The following is a 12085-nucleotide window of genomic DNA, read 5'->3' on the forward strand; positions in this document are numbered from 1 at the left end:
TCGAGGTTTCGATAGTAACTGCGACCTGACGGTCGCAATTTATCAGTCAGTGGCGGCGCAGTTGGGCCTGGTGTGGAGACAGGGAAATAATTCATTCAATAAATGAATAAAGCTCCTTTTAGTTGAGCTTGTACCAGTGAACTGTACTGTCATGAAACTTGTCATAAAGTCTTCAATCAATCACTCGATAAAGGGATCAATACTGCATTAGATAAATAACCCACATTTACCCAAAAACGCTGATCCACAAGCCCACATGCAGCCTTGTAGATCGGCTGTTTTTATTGTTTTAGTTTTTAAATTGTTTCCCCCTTTTTTCCCCCTGACTTAGTCTTTTCTAGGATCACCTTTTAGTTGAGCTTGTACCAGTGAACTGTACTGTCAATGACACTGTATACCTATGACAGTCCTATATCAATAATTAGTTCATTCGTGAATGACTTCCCTGTGGAAATAAGCCAAAAACATTACTAGGATCTCCTTTTAGTTGAGCTTGTACCAAATCATGTTTATTACGTATCTATCTATCTATCTTCCTAAGTCACATGCATTCACATTGCACTGAACGAACGCACGCACGCTGCGCAGGTCAGCTCAGCAGCTGGCTTTTTTTTTTGTTTTTTTTTTTTGTAAAGCTCCAGCCAGAGTCAGGCGCCGAGGTGGGGGGACGGCACCAAGCCGGACTTGCGAGCCCAGGCAGCGGCCGAAGGCCGCTGCCCCCCCCCCAACCCCCTGGAAGTGCGGTAGACTGCATGCCTCTAGAACCGTACAGTAGGTCCCCATCCATAGACGGCGCTGTAGCCAAGGAATTCTCCCCCAGTCACTCACCTGACACACCAGGAAGTGCAGTGCACCAGTCTGTGTTGGAGATTGAGAAGCAACATGCATGTTGCACTGCTGCTGCTGCCTCGAGGTAGGAATGGAATCACTCATCTTAGGGTTAAACTGCTCCACGTTGTCACAGTAATCATTGCTATAGAGTGTTTGTTCAGTAACAGTGTTAAACGGCTCTATATTGTGACAGGAATCGTTCCCACCGAGTCTTTGTTCACTAACAGTGTTACAGTGTGATATGAAAGAATCCACATGAGGGCAGTGTTTCCATTCTCAACTCACTGAGTTGAACAGAGGGCGGAACCCAATGCAATAACAAGTCCTATTATTTAGAAAGGAGTCACGTCAATGTCAGCATTTTTTTTCCCTCTCTTTTTGCCAACATTTTTTAAATCATTTTTTAAAATCATTTCACAATGTAAAAACAAAAATCCTTTTGAGAAAAATGTAATGACCTATACACAGTATCTATAGGCTGTGTCTGTGTATATTGTGTATATTCTGAGTGTATTATGTATTTTCAAAGCGAACGTTTGTAACTCAAATTTTGCTTCTGGGGGGTCCCTGGAACTAAATATTTTGAGATGGGGGTCCGTGGCCAAATAAATATCATTTTGGGGGTCCTTCACATGAAAAGGTTTGAGCACCACTGACATAGTAGTCTCTCAAGGACAGACTAACTGAGCTCCAGTTAAGTGAAAAGGACCTTTTCTTTGACGATGGCTGGCCAGATTGTTGACATACAAACATCGGTTTTTCAAAAAATCTTAGAAGGATTCAAAAGACACTTATGTAATCGGGTCAAAAAATCTAATTTTCACGATTTTTCAAAAATAGCAGATCTACAAGCTCGCAGCGCGGCACTCGGTGCCGTGCTGTGAGCTTGTATATCTGCTATTTTTCAATAGTTAAAGCATAAAATATTGCGTCATAACGTGTTCAGGCCTAAATGGGTTAAGCTACTGGCAAGCTATTTGAAATACACTGTAAAGGCATATCCCTGCACACAAGCTAGAAAACAGATTTGAATTTGAAGTGTAATCTTTAGTTTAAGTTATGTCATTATTATTTTCTGCTGCAGAGGGAGCTACAGCGGAGGATGAGGAGATGCTTGGAATCATGGAGCAGGCCGGTTGGATCCAGGCTGAACGGATCCTTGAAGACTTCCATCCCAGATTCGACCGGGACGAGGAGATGGACACAGGCGTGGCAGGACTCGAGGAGCAAATGCTGGCTTTGAACATTGACGATACTGAACGACAGGCAGACCCAAGCGATGAGGGCTGGGAGGTGAGAGAAAACAAGCTGTGCCATATGCCCTACATAAATAGCTCATTTGACCAATAACAGCTTTATTTTTTTAGATTATGCATAGTGATTAAAATGTTTAAAGTACACACTGAGGTGTACGTGGTCAATCAGGTAAGATTATGGCTTTAGCACGGTGTAAAATAAGACATTTCAATGAAAGTGCAGAATAAATATTCAATATTCAAATGATTCAGAAAAAAACATTGTTGTCCAACACCTAGGTTTGGGGCACCCAACACAACAACATGATCATTAATGATTAAAAAAACATTAATGTGGGTTCAAACCTTGCCTTGCACCTGTCTGTTTGTTTCCAAAGATGCAACGACAGCAGAGGAGAAAGCTCAGGGACAGAATCAGGAAGGAGCTGGACCTGAGCTCAGACATGACTGAAGCGGAGGAGAAAGAAGTTCTGGATGTTTGGCTTCTCAGTCTGCCAGACAGATGGAGACTCTATCGGTACGGCTGCCTTTTTAACCTTAACCCTAACCTTCATCGTTCTCGAGTAGGCGTGCACCCGTACGGTATGCCCGCTGGTACTGCACTGGATACTCTAAAAACATATACTTTCTCAACCTAGCGTAAAAATTACACAACAATACATGCCATCAACAAATACAATTTTTTTCAGGCTATTAGTCCTTGTCCAATTCTCCATCTTTGAGGTGCTTTATGCCAGGGGTCTTCAACGTTTTCAGGCCAAGGACCCCTTAGTTGAGAGAGAGATGAAGCAGGGACCCCCACAACCTTTTTCATATAGATTCCATATAGTTTCATGGTTTGACAGCACAATCATCAGTATATGTCAATTTGTGTTTTCAGATACGTATTTAACTTCTTGAACCGTCAATACTTAACTTGACATGGTACTTAGTCTGCTCTTTTTCCCCCTCTACACCAAACATCTTTGGTCTACAAACTCACAACGCCTCGCGCTGCGAGGCGTTGTGAGCTTGTAGATCGGCTATTTTTGGCTAAAATTATCAGAATATGGACTGACGCTAGGATTCAAGTGGTTAATAGAAAAAAGCAGGAAAAAGTTTCTATCACACAAAGATTTGGAGGACCCCCTGTAGTAACTCTGAGGACCCCCTAGGGGTCCCGGACCCCCTGTTGAAGACCCCTGCTTTATGCTGTCATATTATGGTTTGACTAACAATCATCTATCTACTGTCTGTGTCCTGCCACCTTCTGCTGGTTTGATTATAGGTTAGGTTTTTTGTCTTCTTGACCACAATGTACTCTAGCATGTTATTAGACAGATGCTAGGCTCATTGTTTACCTGGTATCCTATTATTTCAATGTACAGGTTATTATTTTTGTTGGCTGACATGCTAGGTTATTGGATTGCCTGTGATCCTAGTTTACTGAGGCACTACACTCTCTCTGCATTTTATGTTTGTGACCTTGCTCTGGATGAGAGCGTCCGCTAAATGCCTAAATTGTAAATTGTCTGTAGGTTGTGGGTTGCGCGCTACAGGATGGCACTGCGTAGCGAAGCCTTGCGGCCTGCAGAGGCCTATCAGCACGTGGTGGATCGACTAGCTGACGTACAACGCAGTGACCGTCTGTGTGTCTTGAGGAAGGCCAAGGTACAGTAATACCAGTAGAAATATATCGTCGTTGTCGGGTGGAAACCTTGTATGTCCAAAACCGTTCTTTTAGCATTTATCATTTTAAAAAATTACTTAAACTAGTGAAAACAGCCGATCTACAAGCACACAGCGCCTCGCGGTGCGAGGCGTTGTGTGCTTGTAGAGCAGCTGTTTTCACTACTTCTGTGCAACGGCCTTGTATGATGAAGCAGGGCTTCGTCATACAAATCTGAAACTTGGAGATACGAGGTCTCTGCCCGACAGTGACGATATGCAATGTACTACAGTATGTACTATATGTAATATTGTTTATTTTAGGTTCAGAGTTAAAATGGAAAATCTGCCCCTCAGGTCATTGGCATGACAACGACCGGAGCAGCCAAGTCCCGTGAGTTGATCCAGGAATTGCAGCCGCGGCTGGTGATTGTAGAAGAGGCGGCGCAGGTATTGGAGGCCCACATTATTACTGCGCTGGCGGAAGCCTGTGAGCACCTCGTCCTCATCGGAGACCACCAGCAGGTCAGGAAGCACCACTCACTGTCTGTCTGTGAATCCCACATGGCAATGTCACACACAGTACTTACTAGGGCATTCACGAATAGTGATTTTTAGTATTCGAATTATTCGACCTCAAAGTATTCGAATAGTCGAATATTCGACAGGACTGTCCAAACTGTCAAATATTAAGAAAGCAAGAGGCGAACATTGTGAAAATAGCAGATCTACATGCTCACGCGAGGCGTTGTGAGCATGTATATCTGCTATTTTCACTATAATTTTATCTGTGGAGCCGAGTCACATTAAATGTAATACCTACAATTCCAAGTGCTTGTCAGGGTGGGGGTCCCCAGTTCAAATATGTTTATTTTGGGTGTCACAGCCTAAAAAGGTTTGAGAACCCCTGGTATAGAGCATTAACAAATTCATCTACCAGGGGCATTGATTTTTTTTTTAAATAAGCGAATATTCGACTTCGGTGAACAACGTTGAATAGTGACTTTGATATTCGAATATTCTAATATTTGGTGAATGCCCTAGTACTTACCAATAACCATGGTATATTGTCCTTATATCAAAGCTTAGGGGCATTGTGGAAATTATAGATAATGAAAAACCATTTCATTGCAAGAATACAAATGAAGAAGTAATCCCGACTTCTATGCCAACATTTACATTTAGATATTTTCTTTAAATGTGTCAGTATCATTCTGCTCTCTACATGAGTGTTGTGAGTGTGGCTTGGTTGAATGTCTTATCACCTGTTGAGTATGCATGTAGACAGCCATCCATCTAAATAGTTGTTTGAGCGTTGTGTGTATTAGCCAATTGTATTTGTATGGATATCCGTGCTCATATACATAAAGTAACTGATGTCATGGACAAAACGTAGATATGCACACGTGTCGTGTTTGCACCGCTCACTTCGCACAGTTAAGTTTACGCATGAATAGCATAAGATTTAAACGTATTGTTTAATATGTTTAAATCTTATTTTGGGCACAAGAGGGCTTGCCCGCTGGAGTTTGTTTCATTTCAAATGGTTTTAACTGCCATGGCATGCCCCTCCCCCTGCATAATTAAGCACATAAATATAGAATGAGGGGCATGGCTGCAGTGAGGCATCAGATTATGTAAGATTCCTCGACCAGCTGTCCGTCAGTCTGCCCGTCAGTCCGTCAGTCTGTCTGTCACACGTCACACTTTTGCCCTGCTCATATCTCCGCAACCGTTGCCCCGATCCATGCCAAATTTTGCATACACACTTCTTGTCTGCCAAACCACAACCTCCACCCATAAATTCTCACATGACCCTCTTCTAGCGCCACCATGAGGCCAATTCTTGCAAAACACATTTATGGACACTGCTCCTACAGATTTTGCCCTAAAATCATGCAAATCGGTACACAGTATGTCTACACTCATGTCATCAACATGGATCTGTCCCATATAGCGCCACCATCAGGCCGATTTTTTCAAACACATTTTTGGACACTGCTCCTACAGATTTTGCCCTAAAATCACGCTGCGACCTGACGGTCGCTTATCTCCCGATTAGGGAGTCTTACTGGTGTAAGATCCTTTTTTTAGACCTACATAGCCATTGCTGTAGTTTTTAATATAATAGAAATGGCAGCGGTTGCTGTGTGCATGTAACTTAACAGTGATCTCTATGATGTCTTCTCAGTTGCGGCCCAGTGCTACAGTATATGATCTGGCAAGGAAATACGACCTGGAGGTGTCCATGTTCGAGAGGCTGATCAAAATGAACTTACCCTTTGTTAGACTCAACAGCCAGGTTTGTGCTTCTTTTCACACATCAGCAAAACTGTCAGCTGTCAAGCTGTCATGTTAATTTACGCATGAATACCATAACAATCAATGAATTTAATATAGGGAATCTTTCTATCATGCATTTGAAGGCATAAGTGTAACTGCACTTATGCCTTCACTGCATGTTTTACTTTAGAGCAGTGGTTCTCAACCTTTCCAGGCCGCGACCTCCAAAATAATTATATTTTTTACCCAGGGACCCCCCCACCCTGACAAGCACTAAGAGTTGAGGCATTACATTTTGTACACAGTTCTATTGTGAAAATAGCAGATCTACATGCTCACAACGCCTCGCAAATTGCGAGGCGTTGTGAGCATGTAGATCTGCTATTTTCCCAATTTGTGCCCCTAATATGAGACAATTTGGCTAATGTTTAATTTGTCATTTTAGAGGCATTAAAAAGTCCTTAAATTTTCACTTTAGAAATATGCATATACCCTCTATACACTTAAACTTTATGTTTGTTTGTTTACTGTTGAGTGAGAAAACAATGTTGCACATTACGGTAATCATCTGGGGACCCCCCAAAATAATTTGGAGACCCCCCTGGGGGTCCCGACCCACAAGTTGAGAACCACTGCTTTAGAGTTGTGCCGTGTTTGTGCAATGTGTGTGTGTACAGTACAGTACAGTACAGTATGTGTTCATGTTGGTCTACAGCATCGCATGAAGCCAAACATTGCCTCTCTTCTGACCCCACACATCTATGCTGAGCTGGAGAACCACCCCTCTGTCATGGCCCACGAAGACATCATGGTGTGTTTCATTTTCATCTCCACTACTGTCCATGTGTGGTCTAGCCCAGGGGTTTTCAAAGTGGGTGACGGGGCACCCTGGGGTGCCGTGGCGGCAGTCCAGGGGTGCCGTGAGATAATTTAATATTTTTAATTTATTTGGACACTTGAAAAAATATTTAGTATCATTTTAAACTTGAAGTACAAAGTTATTTTCAGTCAGTTCTAACCAAAATGGCTATTATCTCAACGTTTTCCTCGCAACATAATCGCTGAAATATCATCACTGTCGGGCAGAAACCTTGTATCTCCAAGTTTCAAATGTGTACGTCTTTTGGTAAAGCAAAGCCCTGCTTCAGCATACAAGACTGTCGCACAAAACTAGTGAAAACAGCCGATCTACAAGCGATGCGAGGCGTTGTGTGCTTGTAGATCTGCTGTTTTCACTAGTTTATTACATTTTATAGATGATAAATACAAAACGAACGGTTTTGGACATACAAGGTTTCCACCAGACAACGACGATATGCTATAAATATAAGGTGCTGGGAGTGAAAATTATAATGTAGGGGTGCCTCGGATTAAAACATGTTAATGGGGTGCCCTGAGACAAAAAAGTTTGGGAACCCCTGGTCTAGCCCTATGGAATGTATGGAATGCATGTGCTAAAAGAAAACACAAAATTACAAAACAACATAGTATTACAGTATATATATATAAATCAAATTTGATGCCCATATTAACTGTAGGAATTTTGTTGTTTAGTTAGGCTTGGTTAATAGATGGAGATTATAATGTATTATTAAAGCGATCCCTGGCTAATACGACAAATATGCCTTAACCCATTCAGGCCGGGAACACATTTTGCTGTTTGGGAGGGGCTTACAGTACATGTACAGTATGTAGCAACATATTTGTTTTGTAGGCTCATTTCTGATTTAGTCCTATAGGTTAGGCCTAAATGGGTTAATACATTATAATTGTCATCTATAACTACAATGTAAAATTAAAAACACCTTAAATATTTTATTTCTTCTAGAAATAGCTAATTTTTAGGGGAAATGCCTGTCGCAAGTTGATGATGTCATAAAACCATGTGTGGTCTATCCCTATGGAATTTATGGCATGCATGTGAAATAAAAACAAATTTCATACTTCCTATGGTTAATATGAGCATCAAATCATTATTTCAAATGTGTGTTTTTTGCACATGCATGCCATAAATTCCATAGGGATAGACCACACATGGTTTCATGACATCATGAACTTGCGACAGGCATTTCTCCTATTGAGTGAAAGATTATCTATTTCTAGAAGAAATTAAATATTAAAGGTGTTTTTAATTTTACATAGTTATAGAGGACAATTATAATGTATTAAGGCATATTTGTCGTATTAGCCAGGGATCCTTTCAAAATCATGTCTTTCTAATTGAAATATTATCTCATAACTATTATCATCTTTGAAATATGACAAATTAACCTTTCCCCCATTTAAATTATATTCTGTTTATCAGATCATTCTATACCATGAATATGACAAATACATATCTTACAAATGATATTTATCATACAAATGATTGCCTTGCAGGGCCTTAAAACCAATCTATTCTTTTTGGAGCACAATCACCACGAAGAACACATGAGAGATGGAAAGAGTCACCAGAACCAGCATGAGGCCACGTTTGTAGTTGCCCTGTGCCGCTACCTTCTCTTACAGGACTACGAACCAGAGCAGATTACCATCCTGACCACCTACACCGCCCAGCTTCTCTGCCTGGGAAGACTCATGAAAACCGAGAAGTCCTTTGCCGGGGTCAAAGTGCACACGGTGGACAAGTACCAAGGGGAAGAGAATGATATCATCCTGTTATCTCTGGTCCGCAGCAATGCAGAGGGTAAGGTCGGCTTCTTGAGGATCTCCAACCGCGTTTGTGTGGCCTTGTCGCGAGCCAAGAAAGCTCTCTACTGCATCTGCAACAGCGAAATGCTGGGCGGAGTCGAGCTGTGGGCAGGCATCTTCGGTACCTTGCGGGAGAAGGGCGAGATCGGCACAGCTCTCACCCTCCGCTGTCACAACCACCCAGACCGTGAGGTCGAGGCCTCCTGTGCTGAAGATTTTGAACAGGCTCCCGACGGAGGCTGCAAACTACGTTGTGAGTTCAGTTTGGAATGTGGCCACCCTTGCGCATTGTACTGCCATCCTCGTGACCCTGAGCATAAGAAGTACCAGTGCCCTGAGGAATGTGCAAGATTTCTCTGTGATTTGAAGCACGGGTGCCCACTCCGGTGCCATGAACCATGCCCTGAGTGCATGGTAATGGTTGAGAAGACCATACCAGAGTGCCAGCACAAACAGATGGTTCCTTGCCACCAGGACCCAAAGACGTTTGCCTGTTGGGAGCCCTGTCAGAAGATGCTCCAATGTGGGCACAATCAGATGGTCCCTTGCCACCAGGACCCAGAGACGCTTGCATGTCAGGAGCCGTGCCAGAAGATGCTCAAATGTGGCCATGCTTGCACCGGTACTTGCTACAGTTGCCACCAGGGACGCTACCACTTCGCTTGTGCCCAACGGTGCGAACGTCTTCTGATCTGCTCCCACAAGTGCCAGGAAATTTGCGCTCCTGATTGCTCTGCCTGTCGCAGGCCTTGCGAGAACCGCTGCGTCCACGGTAATCGCACGCACCCGTGTGGACATCCGTGCACACCTTGCACAGAGCCCTGTGCTTGGCAGTGCCCTCACCAGAGGTGCAGTAAGCGTTGTCATGAGCCATGCGACCGCCCACCTTGCGTCCAGCCCTGTGACAAGATCCTGGACTGTGGCCATCCCTGCATAGGCCTCTGTGGAGAGAAATGTCCCAAGAGATGCCGCATCTGTGATGCAAATGTCTTTGGCACCGAGGACGCCGACAGGACCGCGTTGTACGTTCAACTTGAAGACTGTGGACACATCGTTGAATCAACAGCTATCGACTCATACATGGGGATGGGTGACATACAGCAGTCTAATGAAGGGGAGCAGGTGGCCATAAGACTGAAAGACTGCCCTGAATGTCAAACTCCCATCCGAAACAACCTCCGCTATGGAACCCAAATCAAGAGCATTCTGATCGAGATTGAGAAAGTCAAGATGAAGCTCAGCGTGGGGCAAACAGATATCGCAAAGAAGAAGAAGACTCTGACGAAGCGATGGAAGATGAGCGGGCTTCAGATCGCTGGCTACATGAACATCACAGCTGAACTGAACCCTCGTCATCTCACCATGAAGGACCTGTGTATCCTTGAAAACAAGATGGCCTTCCTCGAGAAAGTTGAAAAGCTCAAAACGATCCAAAAGAAGCACATGTCTGGTGAACAAGGACTCTTTGAGGGGGAAATCAAGAGATTTGTGATGTGGCTACTCGACCTGAAGCAGAAATTCACTGGCCAGCAGGTCTCGGATCTACAGCGTGAGCTGAAGAGGCTGATCCTCTTTGCTGACCACGACATCCGTTGCAACCTGTTAGTCAAAGAAGGTGCAACGCCTGGTCCTTTTACTGAGCAAGACCAAGTGAAACAGGCATTGAAATGTCTGGAGGATATGATTCACGAGAGGAAGGCGATTGTCCCAGCCATACAGATGACACCTGGCCATTGGTATAGATGCCCTAAAGGCCATGTCTATGTTATGAGTGAAGGTGAGGGGGCAACAGAGAGTGAGCGCTGCCCCGACTGTGAGCAGACTGTGACTGAAGCCAGCCCGTAATACTTTGAACCAATTCAAGCAGTTTGACATTCCAATCCATCGCTGAAGTTTTATATTTTTGGGGGACTTTGATTTAGTTTTTCTTTCCTTATACCTGACCTTTGATCTTGATGTTCTGTACTCGATAGCCTGTTATTACAGTAATATATTGTTGTCTACGTATTTTTGGCTGTTTTGTTTGTATTGATCGATATCCTGTTCTGTCATTTCATGCTGAGTGTTGCATGCTGTTCTCCTTGACATTCACAGAAATAAAAATCTCTATGGCTGTATGATTTTTATGTTCTGTTTTTCCCCCAACACCATTGCTTATTGAAATCTGTCTTGATTAAGCAACAAACACTATGCATGTGCAATAGATCAAGCTATAGTCAGAAGATGTGAACTTGGATGATATAAATTAAAATATCAGAATTTCAGGCTTATGAAAATTATAACCTCGTTATAGACCAGCTGAACTGAAAAGATCTATCATGCACACAATCATAATTATGAAATGTATGTACTAGGACAAATGGGCCAATAGTGTATTAGCATTCAGATAATGAAAAAATATGATGGGCTTTAATTGAACAATAATTACTGTAAATATGGAATGAAGGAATTGGAAAGTAGAGTCAGAGTTCAAGGGCCAATGCAATGGAGGAGGTTAACCACTTACGGTACGCCCTATTCAACATTGTCAAAAATAGCAAATCTATAAGCTCACAACATGTCACATCTTGACAGTTTTTGAATTCACATGGCTGAAAAAGTGACACCAGTTTTAAAGCTGTTAACATTGGATATGGGAATGCATAATAGCACACACACTCTTTTCCCAGGCTGCATCCTTAAACCAGAAATGAGATGCATGCATTTGGGACCACACACGTTGGTGAATGTATCAGAGCAGCCCTGCCCAAAGCCCGGAAGCCGGATATCGTCACTGTCAGGCAGAACCTTGTATCTCCAAGTTTCAAATTTGTTTGTTTTTTCACAAAGTAAAGCCCTGCTTCATCATCAAGGCCGTCGCACAAAGGTAGTGAAAACAGCCGATCTACAAGCACACACAACGCCTCGCGGTGCAACGCCTCGCGGTTGCTTGTAGATCGGCTGTTTTCACTAGTTAAGATCATTTTTAAAATGATAAATACAAAACGAACGGTTTTGGACATACAAGGTTTCCACCCGACAACGACGATGTGTTGGTCAAGGAGGGGATTCCCCTTTGGATGAGCGGTAGGTGTTTCATTTAGCTGGTTGTTTTACCACTAGAGGTTTGCGGGCCTTCGGCCCGCTCACATCTAGTTTAAAAAAAAAAAAAAAAAAAGTAAAAAAAAAAAAAAAAAAGAGAAAAAAAAAATTTTTGAGAAAAAAAAATGTTTGAGAAAAAAAAAATTTGAGAAAAAATTTTTTTTGAGAAAAAATAAATTTTGAGAAAAAAAGTTTTTTGAGAAAAAAAAATGTTTTGAGAAAAAAAAATTTGAGAAAAAAAAATTTTTGAGAAAAAAAAATTTTTGAGAAAAAAAAAATTTTGAGAAAAATTTTTT

The sequence above is a fragment of the Nannobrachium achirus genome, assembly GCF_963921795.1.
Source record: "Nannobrachium achirus genome assembly, chromosome: 9".
NCBI lineage: Eukaryota > Metazoa > Chordata > Actinopteri > Myctophiformes > Myctophidae > Nannobrachium > Nannobrachium achirus.